We start from the raw sequence: 14,945 nt of genomic DNA on the forward strand, positions 1-14,945 counted from the left end.
TGTCCTGGAGGAGAAAGTGAAAGATGTTATGTGGTTCAGAGTAATGAAACACGAGGCACAGATTAAAACAGAAAAGGTCCCTAAAGACCCCAAGGAATGGCCAAATGGAGACATTCTACAGCTGTAATGCAGATACTGAGCTGTTGACTAATCTTGCTAGGGAAGGACAGTTAGCAAAGTAATTCAAACTTGTGCTAGGCACACACATTTTTTTCCTGTAGTTTCCAGCATATAAAAATCTTCATTGCAGCAGGCACATACTGCTTTGATAGAAATATGTTGGAGGAGGAGAGGGGACTTTCAAGTATTTATGCTACATCAAAAGCCGCTCTGCATCCCCTGGATCCTTTCAGGCTCACAGAGGTCAGGGTCAGGTTTGGGTCTATTTATAAAAGGAACCATAAAATTTACATTACTGGGATGGGGCTAGCAGGTAGGAATGCTTACTGTGGAGCACGAAGATGTGAATTCAGAGCTGTAGTGCCTATATAAAAAGCCAGGCCTGGTCTCATGTGCTGATAATCCCAGTGGTGTGGGAGGTAGGTCCGGTAGATCCAGAAATAGGTTGCTGGGGCTTGCTGGCTGCCACCTAGCTTTGTGTTCAATGACAGAGCCATCCTAAAGAAATGAGGCAGGAGAGGATAGAACAGGACATCCAATGTCCTCCACTGAACTCTGCTCAGGCCCACAGACATATGCCCCTGTGTATCCACCACATATTCTCACACACACAAATATTCTGTACATAGTTGATTGCCAAAAGTTTATTTTTCTGCTTACTTTAAAGCAGGGAGAAATTAAAATACAGTGTGATATCAAATAAGACTCAGTTGATAGAGTCACAGAAAAAAAAACATTTCAAGAATGTTTAACTTAGTCTGCAAAATAGGTGACATTGATTATGGAATCAGTAAAACAATGCTGAGGCACTAAGACTTTTGCCCCTCATTTCAAATGAGCAGGAATGAAGAGGAAATGTTCAAAGTCACACAAGTGTGAGTTCAAGCACAGATGCTGACCTCAGGAGAGAATGAATGTCTAGAATGAGAAACTGCAGAGACAGACTGGGTGATGAAACTCAGGGGATGAAACGGCCAGTTGTGGAGAGGCAGCCACTGGCTCGGGAGAGAGCTGCAGGGTTAGTCCAGTGGGCAGTCACATTGAGAGCGGTTACCTTCATGCCCAGAAGCCCTATGTAGAAAGTTATGCTTGTAAATATCTTAGACTTCTTTTGCGCTCTCCAGGCTTCTTTCAGCCCTCCATGATTACAGACTTCTGTATCATTTTAGTAAAAAAAAAAACAACAAAAAAAAAACAAACAAACAAAATCTGAAATCTCCTTAATTTTGTTAATGTTAAACCTGGTACTCATTCAACTAAGCTCTAAATTAAAGTATGGAAAAATGCTATAAACATCTGCTTTAAACAATGGATGGGATAAAGACTTTCAAATTTTAATTTAAAGAATGGCTTTCTAATATAGCCGGCTTTATACATATTTGCTTTTCCCAAAGCAATGGATTGACTTGGCATCATGCTATCTTATGAAACACTTTTTCACCCTCATGGTGTGTCTTTATAGTTTTCAATATCAGCAAAACCTTTAAGTGGTCTTAGTCGGGTGCTGTGTATCATTGTACAGTAACTGCGAGGGCATATGGAATCTCTGATCCGTGTAATAAAGTACATTTGTCATGGATCTTGTGATCTGCATACCTTTCAGCCCTTACTTCATAAATCTGTTCCAATGGAGGGCTGCTTTGTACGGCAGTGGTTGAAGCTGCTTTTAATAAACTAATATTTTGTGTCTTTTATATGTAATCAACAGGGAGTATTATAGCCTTGTGCCCCTATGGAGAAACATTCCACTAAACTTCTTTTCTCTTGACAATAATGAGAAGAAAAAAAAAAGCTCGGGAAAGGCACAGATGTTCATGAACAAATGTTGTTTTCTCCTAAAAGTCAGCTGTGAAGATCTTTTGTATTGTTCCAGTTTTTTCTTTTTCTTTTCTTTTTTTTTTTTTTAAATGCTTTCAAGAAGAGTTTGAAATGTGTGACTGGGAGAAGACAGTTACAAATTTCATCGAGAGTCTGACATGGGGTGTGATTTGTCAAGATGCCTCCCTTTGCTCTGTGGAAGAGCAGCTGATCAGGAGCAGAGCTGAAAGCAGTTGGCCAAAGACTGGTCCATTCTCAGAGCTTCCTGTTCAGACACACACATTGCTTTATGCTTTGTTCCAATCCAAACTTCAAGTGAGCAGTGTCTTCACACGGAGCAAATATTTAATAATTCAGGTACAAAGCATTTTCCCTCGCTCCCTCTTCTCTTGAATTATTTAACAGGTGCAGTTGTCTTTCCGGGCTGTAGGTGTGTCTGTCTGCGCAGTGTGTCAGATGTCTGAGTACTGGGAAGCTGGTTATTGATATACGTAAAGGAGAATATTATGGGGACTATCTGAGAAAGAAAGCTCGGTGCCTTAGTTGAGGTTGGGATGGATATAACATCCTTAAGAAGAGTTGCCACGTAGAGAATGGGCCCCAGCTGTTCCAAACCTCCACTGAGGAAGCAGGGTTTGGCTATAGCAGAAAGGATAAATATAAAGAACTTTCTGAATGCGAGTGTTACTTAAAGCCAGGCATGTTTTTTTTTAAAGAGGCAGCCATGTTATCTCTGAAGGAGAGCTAGAACAATAGACTAAGAGATAGAGACAAGTAAGAACAGCTGGGTCCTCATTTTTTTGTTTTTGTTTTGCTTTTGTTTTGTTTTTCTAGACAGAGTTCCTCTGTGTAGCCTTGACTGTCCTGGACTCGTTTTGTAGACGTTTTCTTTCCTCCAACTCACAGAGATCCTCCTGCCTCTGTCTTTCCAAGTGCTGGGATTACAGGCTTGCACCACCATGCTGGCTAGGACCTTCTTTAATTAGGACAGCTCACTTATGATTCTGTCCAAGGGTTCTGGGTCTTTTATTCTCCTTTCCCACACCCACATCTCAGGTTACCGGGTTTACAATGGGAAGCGAGATTCTTCGTCCTAAGAACTTCCGTGCCAGGAACTGTAGGTCTGGAGATCCTTTTTGAGTCGTCACTGAAAGGAAGCTGAAAGGTGTGATCCATAAATCCACCCTGCCTTGTGGTTGGGCTTCCACCATTGTCAAGCGCAAGCCACTCCGGTCAGGCTTAGAGCACTCTCCTGTAGAGAGTGGCTGGCTGGGGGATGGGAACGCCCGTGTCCTTTCCGGTTGTGTCTTAGCTAGCTAACTTGTTTGAGCTCAAAGTCACCAGCAAGACCGGAGGGTTGCAAGGCTATGCTCTAAGTGGGACTTTTCATTTATCATCTTGTCTCATTTTGTATTTTTGGCTCTCTGTTGTCATTAGCCCATCCCTACCCTCATTTGAGCCTCTATTTTCACCTCACTTTTCTCTGTACCTCCTTAATTTTTCTTTTCCTCCTTCAGTCTGTTTCCCTTATGTTGCTTCTTTTGGCTTTAAATATATAGATGGAAAGCTGAAAGTCAAACTTTTTTTTATAAGTCACCAAGTTGAGTTATAAGTATCTCTATTTATAAATTGCTCACAGCAGGTTTCCTTGTGGCCCAGTGACCACAATGGACATTGGTTTCTGGCTTCTTTGTTGCTTCTTTTGCTGTCCTTCTCTGTTTCTCTGCACTTTCCTTGTCTTCCTCCTTTCTGGACTGGACTCTGTAGTGTTTTCATTCCTCCCTGGGCTCAAATCACTGCCCTTCTTGCATTCTCTCTCTCTCTCTCTCTCTCTCTCTCTCTCTCCTTCCCCAGTCCCTCCTCCCTTTCCACTCCAATCTTTTTGCTAGTTACTGTTTCTTGTCCTTCTTCTTTACCCTCATCTTCTAACACTACCTGCATGCAATAGGAACAGAAGATACACACTCCAACAAAGGTAGGCAAATAGACTGGATGTCTGTATTTCTAAATAAAGTTTTATTAGCACAAGTCACTCCCCCATTTGTTTGTATAGTATCATTGGCCATTTTGGTGTCATGAAGATAGTTGAATATCTAAGACAGAGAGCCTTCTGTGGCTGGCAAAGCTTACCTTACAATATGGCCTTTAAACAAAACATTTGCTGACTCCCGCTTTAGAATAGTCTCTGTGTTTATTAAATAAAGATTTTATTCCTTATTGGGAAATTGAGATGAGTGAGACCTGTGTTAGATGTCCGTTCTTTTGTTTTTCTCATTTGGATTCCAGCCCCTTCCCAGATGGTCGACTTTCCTTTTTGAAGGCAGTTACACCCAACACAGAAAAAAAGATAATGAAGCTCACCCTTCACCAAATGCTGCCTGCCATTTGTGGTGTGTCTGTGTTTAGATGTGTTCCCACCTGCTGTCTCTGACCGGACTCCTTTCAGCCTTTGAATTAAACAAACAAACAACAAAGAGGGTTTTTGCTGTTAAGCTTTTTCACAAATCCCGAAGCTAATTTTCTTGCAGGTTTACAAACCATTTTTGAAAATGTTAACCGCCAGATGAAGGGTTCTGTTTTGATTCAGTAGGGCACCTAGAATGCCGTTGCGGGTAACAGCATTCCAGCACAGCTGATACGGTGGGTGGTCTTGCTGAAAATAGTTTACACAAATTCACTTACAGGCTGGTTTCATTAACATGAAATTAATATGGACTAAAGTAGTCATAGCACGAAAGGCTTGAAATGGTTCTGAGATCACCTATTTTAACCCTGTGCTTTTTAACAGATGAGGAAATGGAAGCTGATTTTCCCAAGATATTAGCAGTTCATGGGAAAGCCCAGCGACCCTGGTGTCTGTAGTTTCAGGCCAATCATTTCTAAACCATAAATCCATGACAACCAGTCATACCAACAAGAGCACTGTGGCTACTGTCAAAGTTAATTGTATTCTTTCCCATGAAAAAAGCAGCCACCGGGTGAAACTGTGGTATGCATCTAGTGATCTTTTTTTTCACAGGTCTATTTCTCTTGCAATTAAGAGTGAAAGCCTTCCCATAGATGACTGGGACTCTTTGCCTCACAGAGAGCACAATATATTTTGATTTGAACAAAAATAAAATGAGCTATGGAAAAATAAGAAACCCGTCTCTTTCCCTATGCCTCCAGATAAAAGACTATTTTTTTCCTTTAGTTATAGTTTATCTTTTTTTTTCTTTGATAACATTTGCTGTGTTATCTCATGAATGTAACACGGGTATGTTGTAGAACACTTAAAAATTTAGAGACATCTAAAATGAAATACAGCCATTTGTAACCCAGCCACTCACAGGGTGTGTCACTGTACCCGTGTTTTCATAATTGTCTGAAGACTGAGTATGTTCCTATCCTCTTTTCTTGTCATGGTATCATGAAGCTTTCCCCCCATGCCACAGGGAATTCTGCAAAAGCATTATTTGGGGGTTGAGGAGATAGCTCAGTCTGAAAAGTGTTGCCTTGCAGGCAGGAGGGCATTCATTTGATCCCCAGAACCCAGGTTTAAAAATTGGTGGGCAGAGTGGCACAAGTTTGTAAACTGGGAGCTGCGGGTGTTGAGAAGGAAAACCCTTGAGTCTCAGTGGCCAGCCGGAGAAGCCTGTGAGGCAGCTCCAGGCAAGTAAGAAGCCCTGTCTCAAGAAGAGAAAAGAAGGTGGAGGGCGCCGATAGAACAATGCGTAAGTTGTCTCCTGGCCCCCACATGCAAGTGCACACACATACATGTAACCCCCAACCCCCCTCAACACACACACAATGTGTTCTTTGACAAGTGACATCATATTTTGTCTCGAGCGAGGACTGTAATTTTTCAATTGCCTCCCTTTGAACGTCTACCTAAATTTGTATTTGAGTTTTGCCATTAAAACGCTTCTCTGCAGCGTGGATAACCCGCTGTATAAGTCTAATCCTTATTTATGTTCTTGTGGAAGAGTTCTAGAGGTGGACTTACCTCTCATCTGTTTTGCCAAGCTGGTTTCCTGAAAGGCTGAAGCAAAAATCCCTCCAGGAATGTGAGTCTATCAGGGCCCCCTTGAAGTGCTGTCAGTCAAGCCCTGTAAAACATTCCTTTCCCAGTGTCACTGTCCTATGACTTAACTTCCCATGGCTGCAGGGTCAGATCTAAGCTTCATAATAGCTTTGCCGCATATTCTGGCCCCCAACCCCATTTCCAATTGATATCCTAAAGGCTGTAATCTGGCATCTGCCCCCATCTGCCTGCCTGGAGGCATCAAAGAAACAGCCCTTGATGGGATCAAGTGTCAGGAAACGAGGGTTCAAATCTCAGCCCCGACACTACTACTTTGTGACCTTGGGTGAATAAGTCAATTTCTTTGAGCCTGCTTCCCCGGCTTTAAAGTGGAACTAGTAAAACAGACCCTGATGTATGGCGCTCTCAGGAGAGATGTAAGAAATGTTTTTAATCTGCGGAGTACCACGTGGGGGGCGCGACTGAGGCGTGTCTTGAGAATATGTGTGTGGTAGTTATTAGTGCTGGCCACCACATATTTCTGATCCCTTTCATGCCCATGCCGGAGTTTTACATCCCCATCCTGTTCGTTCGGCTGTGGCCCCAGTAACTGGCTTTGACAAGTGTAATATGAGTGGAAATAGCATGTGTCCAACAGGACAGAATCTCTTTGGCGCTGGCCCTTCCTCTTCAGCCACTTGCCCAGCCTCTGCCCATGGAGAAGGGAGAAGCTGCAGATGGTTGTTGCTCATGAACCTAGGCCCCAGAGACACGATATCCACAGCAAGAAAGGTTCCCCGCCAACCACGGATGTCTCGAAGATGAATCAGACTTTATGGGATATGGGCCTCGGCTCTTACTGTTAGTTTTGTAGCCTTTGATGTTAAGCTTGTGCACACTCTGTGGGATGTGGACATGATCAGGGCTTTCCCCCAGCAAGTCACTTCACGGGCAGATTAAACGTCTCAGTGATGGTACCCAGCTCTGAACTAAGCTGACCTTGCTTATCTGTCTCACCAGGATGTTCCTGACCACAAATTACCCACAGGAGGGAAGAAGAGTTTTGTCTTACTGAGAGGGAGCAGATATTTTCTTTCAAAGGGAGGTAACCGGATGACTGGGCCCTTTCACAAGTCACAGCCTTGGCCTCAGTTCTTTCTCCTGTCCTACCTCATCCACTCTCTTTTTAAACTCATGACTAGTCTTCTACTATAGGTAAACCTGCTCTATCCACGAAAGGTCAACTCTTTTTACTGCGTACTCCACAGGTAGCTTTGGAGGATAGTAGCTGCTCTATCTTTCTTCCTGAGAAGGTACACACACACACACACACACACACACACACTAACATATATACATATACACAAACATATATACACACATACATATATACACATAAAACATACAAACATACACACATATGTATACACATACATACATTAAACACATATATACATATATACACACACACATATATATACAATACACACATATAGACATGTACTTATAGACACATATGTACACACACATATATATATAGACATACATGCATGCCCATTGTATATATACACATGCACACATATGAACAAATATATACATACATACATATACACACATATATATACACACATATATGCACGCATACAGATAAGCACACATATATACATATGCACACATATATTTGTGCTGAAATGTTTCTAATAAACTTTCTTACTGAAGGCTGCAGCAGGCAGCATTAAATGTATGCAATGTTGTAACAACCATCACTGCTATGTATTTCCGGAACTTTTTCTTCATCTGAAAGAGAAACTCTGGACCCATTAACATTAATTCCCCTTCACTCCTTGGTCCTTCACCTGCCAGTCACCACTAATCTACTTATCGCCTCTAAATCTGTTATCAAAGGATGAGCGTACATGTGTTCTTCTGGGCCTGCCTTCTTACATCTAGCACATGTTCCAAAGCCTCATCTTTGCATGGTAGCACTTCATTGCTCTTTAACACCAAATAATGCGCGTGTCCACCACATTTTGTTTGTCCCTTCACCATCTGCCGGACGCGTGGCTTGCCCCAGTAAGCGTATCTTGAGAAGCCTCGTGTCAGCGAATCTAAGGTCCCTGCTCTGAGACAACTTTCCCGTCTTGAAACTCTGTCAGTGTCTACCCTTTGTAAGCCTCAGAGTCATTTGTCCAGCGATGAGAAATGGGGGCAGCAAGGGATGAGAAGGAAGAAAAGGGGGTGAGGGGTGTCCACAGACTCTCTCTTTGTGGTTCAGATCCTTTTTGGTGCTCTAAAAGAATATTCTTGGTGAACGAATGCAGGACCGTAGGCTTCAAACGTCTGGTAGCTGATCTCAGCTGCTACGTCTGTGTGTTTCATTTGGGAGGTAGGTGATGCCAGGTGCACAAAGGGCTACCATGCCATTCTGAAGCTGATCTCTTGCTGTTTGGTGATTTAACTCCTGGTTTTTGAAAGGTGGCATATTTCATTTCTTTGGCAGTATATTTTCAGTTTCCTCTGGAAGGATATTATTCTGTGGTTTGCTATATTTTACATTAAAATCAGATAAAGAATACACATGTTTGAAGGACGGACTCAGTGCATACTTGGCACTCCTTAAGCTGTTTCCTTTTACTTTCTATTTTTTTTCCAACATTATCCAGCAAAATATGATCGTACCCATGCTTTCTTTTAGTACCTAACAAATTGGTTAGTCTATTGATTCCAGCTTTGTAATCTGCCTGCTATTTTAAATATATACTTGATACTAGAATATCAGAAATAATATCTCCCTCAAAGCCACTGATATCATAATTATGCATAGTCACTGCTGATATAAGTTGTAACACATAGGTATCAGTTTGTACAAACTGGTGATTTTTAAGAAAACTCTTCCGGGGGGAAAAGTATGAAGTTTTATCTTCTCTAAATATTATCTTTGTGTGTCTGAGCTAGATGGCATCTTTGGTTTAAAGCACAAATATTTTCACGTGTGCTTATTGTAGTCTCTTAATTCCCCGAGATTTAGAAAGCACAAATGTGATCTTTACTTTGCACAGTCACCTCGCAGCTTTGTTTTATAACCTTAAAAGTTATTTCTAGTTGCAATTCCGTTTCCTTTCTAAATGTGTTAATAAAGTGCCTGCATTAGAATTGGCAAGGCTCCAGAATCTGATATGATCCCCGCTTCAAGTAAGTGATACAACCTGTGACAATATAGCGCTTGGAGATCTTTGGATGTGGCCTAACTATTCACGTGAGGGAACTCATAGTTCCTTATAGAGTTAAATTAAGGTCAGACCTGGTTTCCGACACGAAGTTCAGATGTATTGGCAGATCCCCATGCTTGCATTTATTACACTGTAATTTGGGGCTTAAAGAGTTATATCCAGTCCATCCCCAACATCTGGATAGTGTTTATCACATTTGATCCTAATGTAATTTTGTTGGGGAATTCACTAGAATTCCTCTGTTGGCTACATTACAACTAAACATGAGATCTGCTAAAATATTACCAAAAGTGAGTGAATATCCACAGAGAATACAAAACATAGATAGATTTCAACCTTCCTATCTTTCCCTAGTCTCTGGCCACTAACTCATCATTTCATCTATTGGGGCTTCCTTGTCTTCTTTGATAAAATGGCAGAGACTCGTCAACAGCAGCCCATGTTTGTCCAGTGTTTTGAACCTTGAAGGGCAGAGGAAGCACACACACACACACACACACACACACACACACACAAAGCTTTTAAAGATGTTCATGGCGCATGCGCAGCCACAATGGCAATGTCACATCCCCACTGATGGGGATGACATGAGCTTGATGGAGATTTTTTTCCCCGTTCATTTTCATTTTGATTTAGATGCTATTCCTTGGGGTCAGGAAGACATTATTTGGAAAGTAGAGCCAAAGGATTGGTTTTAAACCGCCTGCCCCCATCAATGGAAGCCTCAAATGAATCAAGCTGAACCTTTTAAGGGCTGTAAAGGGAGCCTTTAATTATGTGAGATTGACAAGGAGGACATTTGGGAAGTTTGGCAATGGACTTTCAGGACCTCCCAGCCCTGCCTGCCAGCAGGAAGATTATTAGCATATTTTATGTACCCTTCCCATGAAATAATTTTAACATTCAGAAAGAGACAGATGGGAAGAGAGAAAGACAGATAGGGAAGGACAGAGACTCTAACGGTCTTTAGAGAGGGGAAATTATTTCATTAAATCTAAAGAGCATATGCTTTTCTGATGCATAGCATATGCAAGTCTATGCAAATTAGTTAATAGCAGTGCACTCTGAGTAATTTTCATTTCCTGCCTCGCCTGTGACGGGGAATATTCCTTTTAATCAGATTAGATGACATCCTCCTCAAACTTTTGGGGGTTTCAACTTAATTTACCATGCTAAGTAGTTAGGATAATTTGAAATAAAGCAATCAGCGGGCTGAAAAGAACGAAGCCAAACCTTATTTCTGTCTCTATGATGAGGGGCAGCCTGGCTGCCTGAGCCCCACAGGACTCCTTTCTTGTCCTCTCCTCTCCCCGAACCCCACTACCCCAGACCTCAGCTGAGTCTCCAATGACCAGTTGCCTTATTTTGATGGCACCTACTAGGATCTGTTTCCCATCGCTGAAACTTGTCTGAGATGCTGCATTCCACGGGGCCTCCACAATGACGGTCAGAATTTACGGCCCTGCCCCCAGAGGTGATGGAAAGATGAATTCACACTCCTTAAAAACCATTTTCCCTAGGGAGGGTCCTGCAGTTTTGAAGGGATCTTTGTCATGGTCTGCAGGGACCTCCGGATATTTCCTATCTGCAGGTTGCGGGCACAGGAAAGAGCAGCATTGCTTCTCGGCCCGTGAATGCAGCAAGAGTTAGAAGGAAGGCTGTGGCCGGAAGGACACACACCTGAAAGGCACTGTCCCTCTGTCAGTAATGTGCAGACAGCAGGAGCAGTGTGCGCCCTTGGAAGGGAGCCTGTTGGGAGGCTTTTCTCCCAGTCCCGCAGGCCCCGGGTTCCCCGCCATTCTCTATTGTCTTGCTGTCAGCGGGGAGTCGGTGTGGTAATACCCGTAAATGTCCCACAGATGGCAGTCAAGGGTCTTGAGGAAGCAATTACTAAAACTGAATCAAGTTACAGTTTGGACTAGAAGAGGCTAGCTGGCCTCCTCTTTCACAGCCCTCTGTTTTATGGGTGGTGGGGCGGGGGAGGGAAGATTTTAATTGCTTAAACTAATTCCCTACAAAGTATTAGCAGACGAGATGTAAATGTCATCCGTATTAAGACTACCAGGGATTTCCTAGCCGCCAGGACATAAAAGAGTGAAATTGAATGGTAAACTTTCAAGTAGTAAGACAGAGTTAACTTTTCCGGCTTTTTCTTCTCTTTTCACTCCCTGTCCCCAGGCAATGCCCCAGCTAAGACCCTGGGTTGAGATCTGCTCTTAAGACCCTCTGGCCTAGCATGGGGGCCAGGTTTGTCCACCACCTGTGAGTGTGACAGAGAGGAAAAGGAGCGGGCTGCTGGCTGTCCACTTCTTAGTAGTTCTTAAGGTCAGGTCAGTCTTATTAGTACCGAGGGTGACCACGGACTGTGAGTGAGCCCCACTTCACAGAAGGGATGACTGGTCAGGGGGTTCTTGGACCTGACACATGTTGCCAGCTAGCACATGGGTCAGAATCTAGAGCCATCTGGCCCAACGAGTCACCCTCCTGTCAGTGAGGTACACTCACTTCTAAAACTGTGACTGTTCTCTTTTCCCCCTTTCTCTTCTTCCTTTTATTTATTTATTTTTTTCAGTGTATGTGCCTTGTGCATTGTTGGCACGGTATATGTTCCTGTTAGTGGGCATGTGTGCACTTGTGTGTGGAGAACAGAGGTAGGCATGTAGTTTCTTTCCTTTATGGCTCTCCTCCTGCTTAAAAAAGGGGGGGGGGTGTTTATTTCTCTTCTGTGTGCTTGTGCCATTGCGCCTGTGTGGAGGACAGAAAGCTCAAAGACAGTGTATAGGAGTATAGGGCTCCCAGGGACTGAGCTCGGATTCATCACATTTACCCACTTTGATTTTATTTTTCTAAAGTCTTGTATTTATTTTTATTTTGTGAGCATTGCTGTTTTGCCTGCCTGCGTGCATGTGTGAGGGTGTTGAATCCCTTGGAACTGGAGTTAACACCGTTAAGAACATGAGGGTGGTGGGTATTGAACCTGTGTTCTCTGGAAGAGCAGCTAGTGCTCTTCAATGCTGAGCCATCTCTCTAACACCCCATACTCCCATGCACACACACACACACACACACACACACACACACACACACACTTTATTTTTTGAGACACGGCCTGCCACTGAACCTGACCCCTCAATTCGGCTAGACTGGCTGGCCAGTGGGTTTCAGGGAGCCCTTCTCCACAGTGGTGGGGTTACCGGCAGACACTACCTGCAGATTTTTTATGTGTGTTCTGGTTATCAGCTCTTGGGTCTTCATGCTTCCAATCCTGACACTTTACCTACTGAGGCATGTAAAAAGTATACGTAACAAACTCAGATATACAATACAAGCAGGTTTTTCTCCCTCCCTACTGAAACCCTGACTACTTTCTCACATGCAACCAATTATAGCTTCCTATACAGGAATATTTCTTTCAGAAATATTTCGTGCTTTTATAAACATGTATACATGTTCTTTTTTCTTTTCACATGGAAGTGGTTGAATCAATCTTTCTTCCTTCCTCCCTTCCTCCCTTCCTCCCTTCCTCCCTTCCTCCCTTCCTCCCTTCCTCCCTTCCTCCCTTCCTCCCTTCCTCTCTTTCTTCCTTCCTCCCTTCCTTCCTTTCTTTCTTTCTTCCTTCCTTCCTTCCTTTCTTTCTTTCTTTCTTTCTTTCTTTCTTTCTTTCTTTCTTTCTTTCTTTCCTTCCTTTTTTAGATGTGCTTGTTTTATGTGTGTTGGTGTTGTTTTCCCTGTACACATTTCTGTGCACTACAAGTATCAAATGCCTACAGAGGCCAGAAGAGGGTGTCAGAGTCCCTGGATCTCGAGTTATAGATGGTTGTAAGCTACCCTGTGGGAGCTGGGACTTGAATGTGGGTCTCTGGAAGAGCCACCAGTACACTTCAACCCTGAGCTGAGCTGTCTTGCTAGCCCTTTTGATAATGTTTCTTAAGCTGAGCTAAATAACTGCAACAGATCAGAGCTAGGAAATGCTTTCTGTGGAACACACTATGGTTTCATTTAACTGAAATCAAGTGGCTTAATTTACATTTAGGCGAGTGAGACAAACCTTGCAGAGATTATCTCTAAGTGTAGTCAGCTTTCAGAAACATCTTTATAAACAAACGCCCCACACCTGGATCAACATATGGCCTCCCAGAGAGACTTAATTCTCAGATACAGTTTTAGAATACACTGTTTTGTTCTTTAAAAATAGTCACTGTCACTTCCAATATATGTCTCCCCACCCCCTTATACACGCACGCACGCACACACACACACACACACACACTAAACTAAAACCAAAGGTTACCAAAGACAGATACCAGTATCTGAGGATGTTCAAGAACCGTCAATAGTGCACAGTGGAACAGCCCGTGGCCTTGTTCACACCTCAATCCGACTTCCCTCAAGTAGTGAGATGGGCTAGGAAGAATTCAGCAGGACTAGGAGAACATTTTAGAAGAGGAAAGACAGACTGACAGGGAAAGGATTCTATAACCTTCATAGATAAAGAGGAAAATTCTGTCTGATCCACCAAACTTAAAGGTTCTATGAATTAAAAAAAAAAAAATCATTTCACCCTGCTGTGCTCTCCCGTGGGCCTACTCAGCTGACATCTTAATAACATGCATTACAATTACCAAAGTACTCCAAGAGTTGTACAACAAACGGAGTTTATGTTCTGCCAGTTTGGGGTTTGTTCTGTGTTTTGTAGAAGTTGCCGTAAGAGAGGGAGGACTGGAAGGCTGGAGGACAGGACAAAGGGAGAGATAAGCAGGGCCACAGAGAGAAAGTGTAACTTTTCTCCCTGTTGCCCATCTACCTGTGAGGCCCAGCCCTGTCTAGGAACTTCTACATTCTCCAGGAGTTATTCCTGGGTGATCAGACTCTCAAATGTTCTACATATTTTCATTTTGTTTCCTCATCAGACGCAGTCTAGTCAAATAAGAAATCTATTAGATGTCTGCAACATGTAAACATCAGCTGTGCAGGCTTTCCAGGATGGTACTTTTATTCTTACATTCGTCATAGTCATCCCCCCCCACCTTTTTTTTTCCTTATTTGCAAGACCCCACTGAATGTTTTTGAAAGCAGCCACTTGATCTGGGAGCCTGGCTATCTGCAGGCTGGCAATCTCCAGCCCCAGCTGCTTTGCTGTTCATCCTCTCTTTGGGAGGTTCCTCCTTTCTGGTCCCACTCATATCTCTCCCTGTGTCTGAAGGAACGGATGCCAGCTTCCTGGAAGCTGGAGGCCTCAGACCTCAGAAACAATAACACCAAGGTCTAGAGGACAGGGTGATCTTCACTTAACTTGAAGCAGAATGAAGGAGCTACTTCTCCATGAGGCCATGATTGAGAATGGGCTGGCTACTATAGAACATACATCTGAAAAACAAAACAAAACCTTAGAAGTCATACCATTGTGCAATAGCTTCAGAGACTAACTGTAGAGACCTCTCTCTCTCTGTCTCTCTCTCACACACACCAAATGAGTTGTCACATCATATCAGTGCAAGAAATGTGTTATCATTTATCTAAACAGGAGAGAAGCTGTCCTTCTCTTCAGGGTCATGAACAATCCTGGGGACGTTTGTGTTGTACTAGTTGCTGTTGCAACGTGTGATAAGTTTTTTTGACTTGTAGCAACAGAACAGCAAGCCCCAACTCAGTGTATAGCAACAACAATCAGCAAACAACGAGCAACATTTTTTTTTCCTTGCACTCACAAATCTATGCTTAAATGAGGCCATTATGGTGAGCTATGTGCTGGGCTCGGATGTGGCCATGAGCCC

Source organism: Meriones unguiculatus, chromosome 2, assembly GCF_030254825.1.
Source record: "Meriones unguiculatus strain TT.TT164.6M chromosome 2, Bangor_MerUng_6.1, whole genome shotgun sequence".
In the NCBI taxonomy this organism is placed as follows: Eukaryota; Metazoa; Chordata; class Mammalia; order Rodentia; family Muridae; genus Meriones; species Meriones unguiculatus.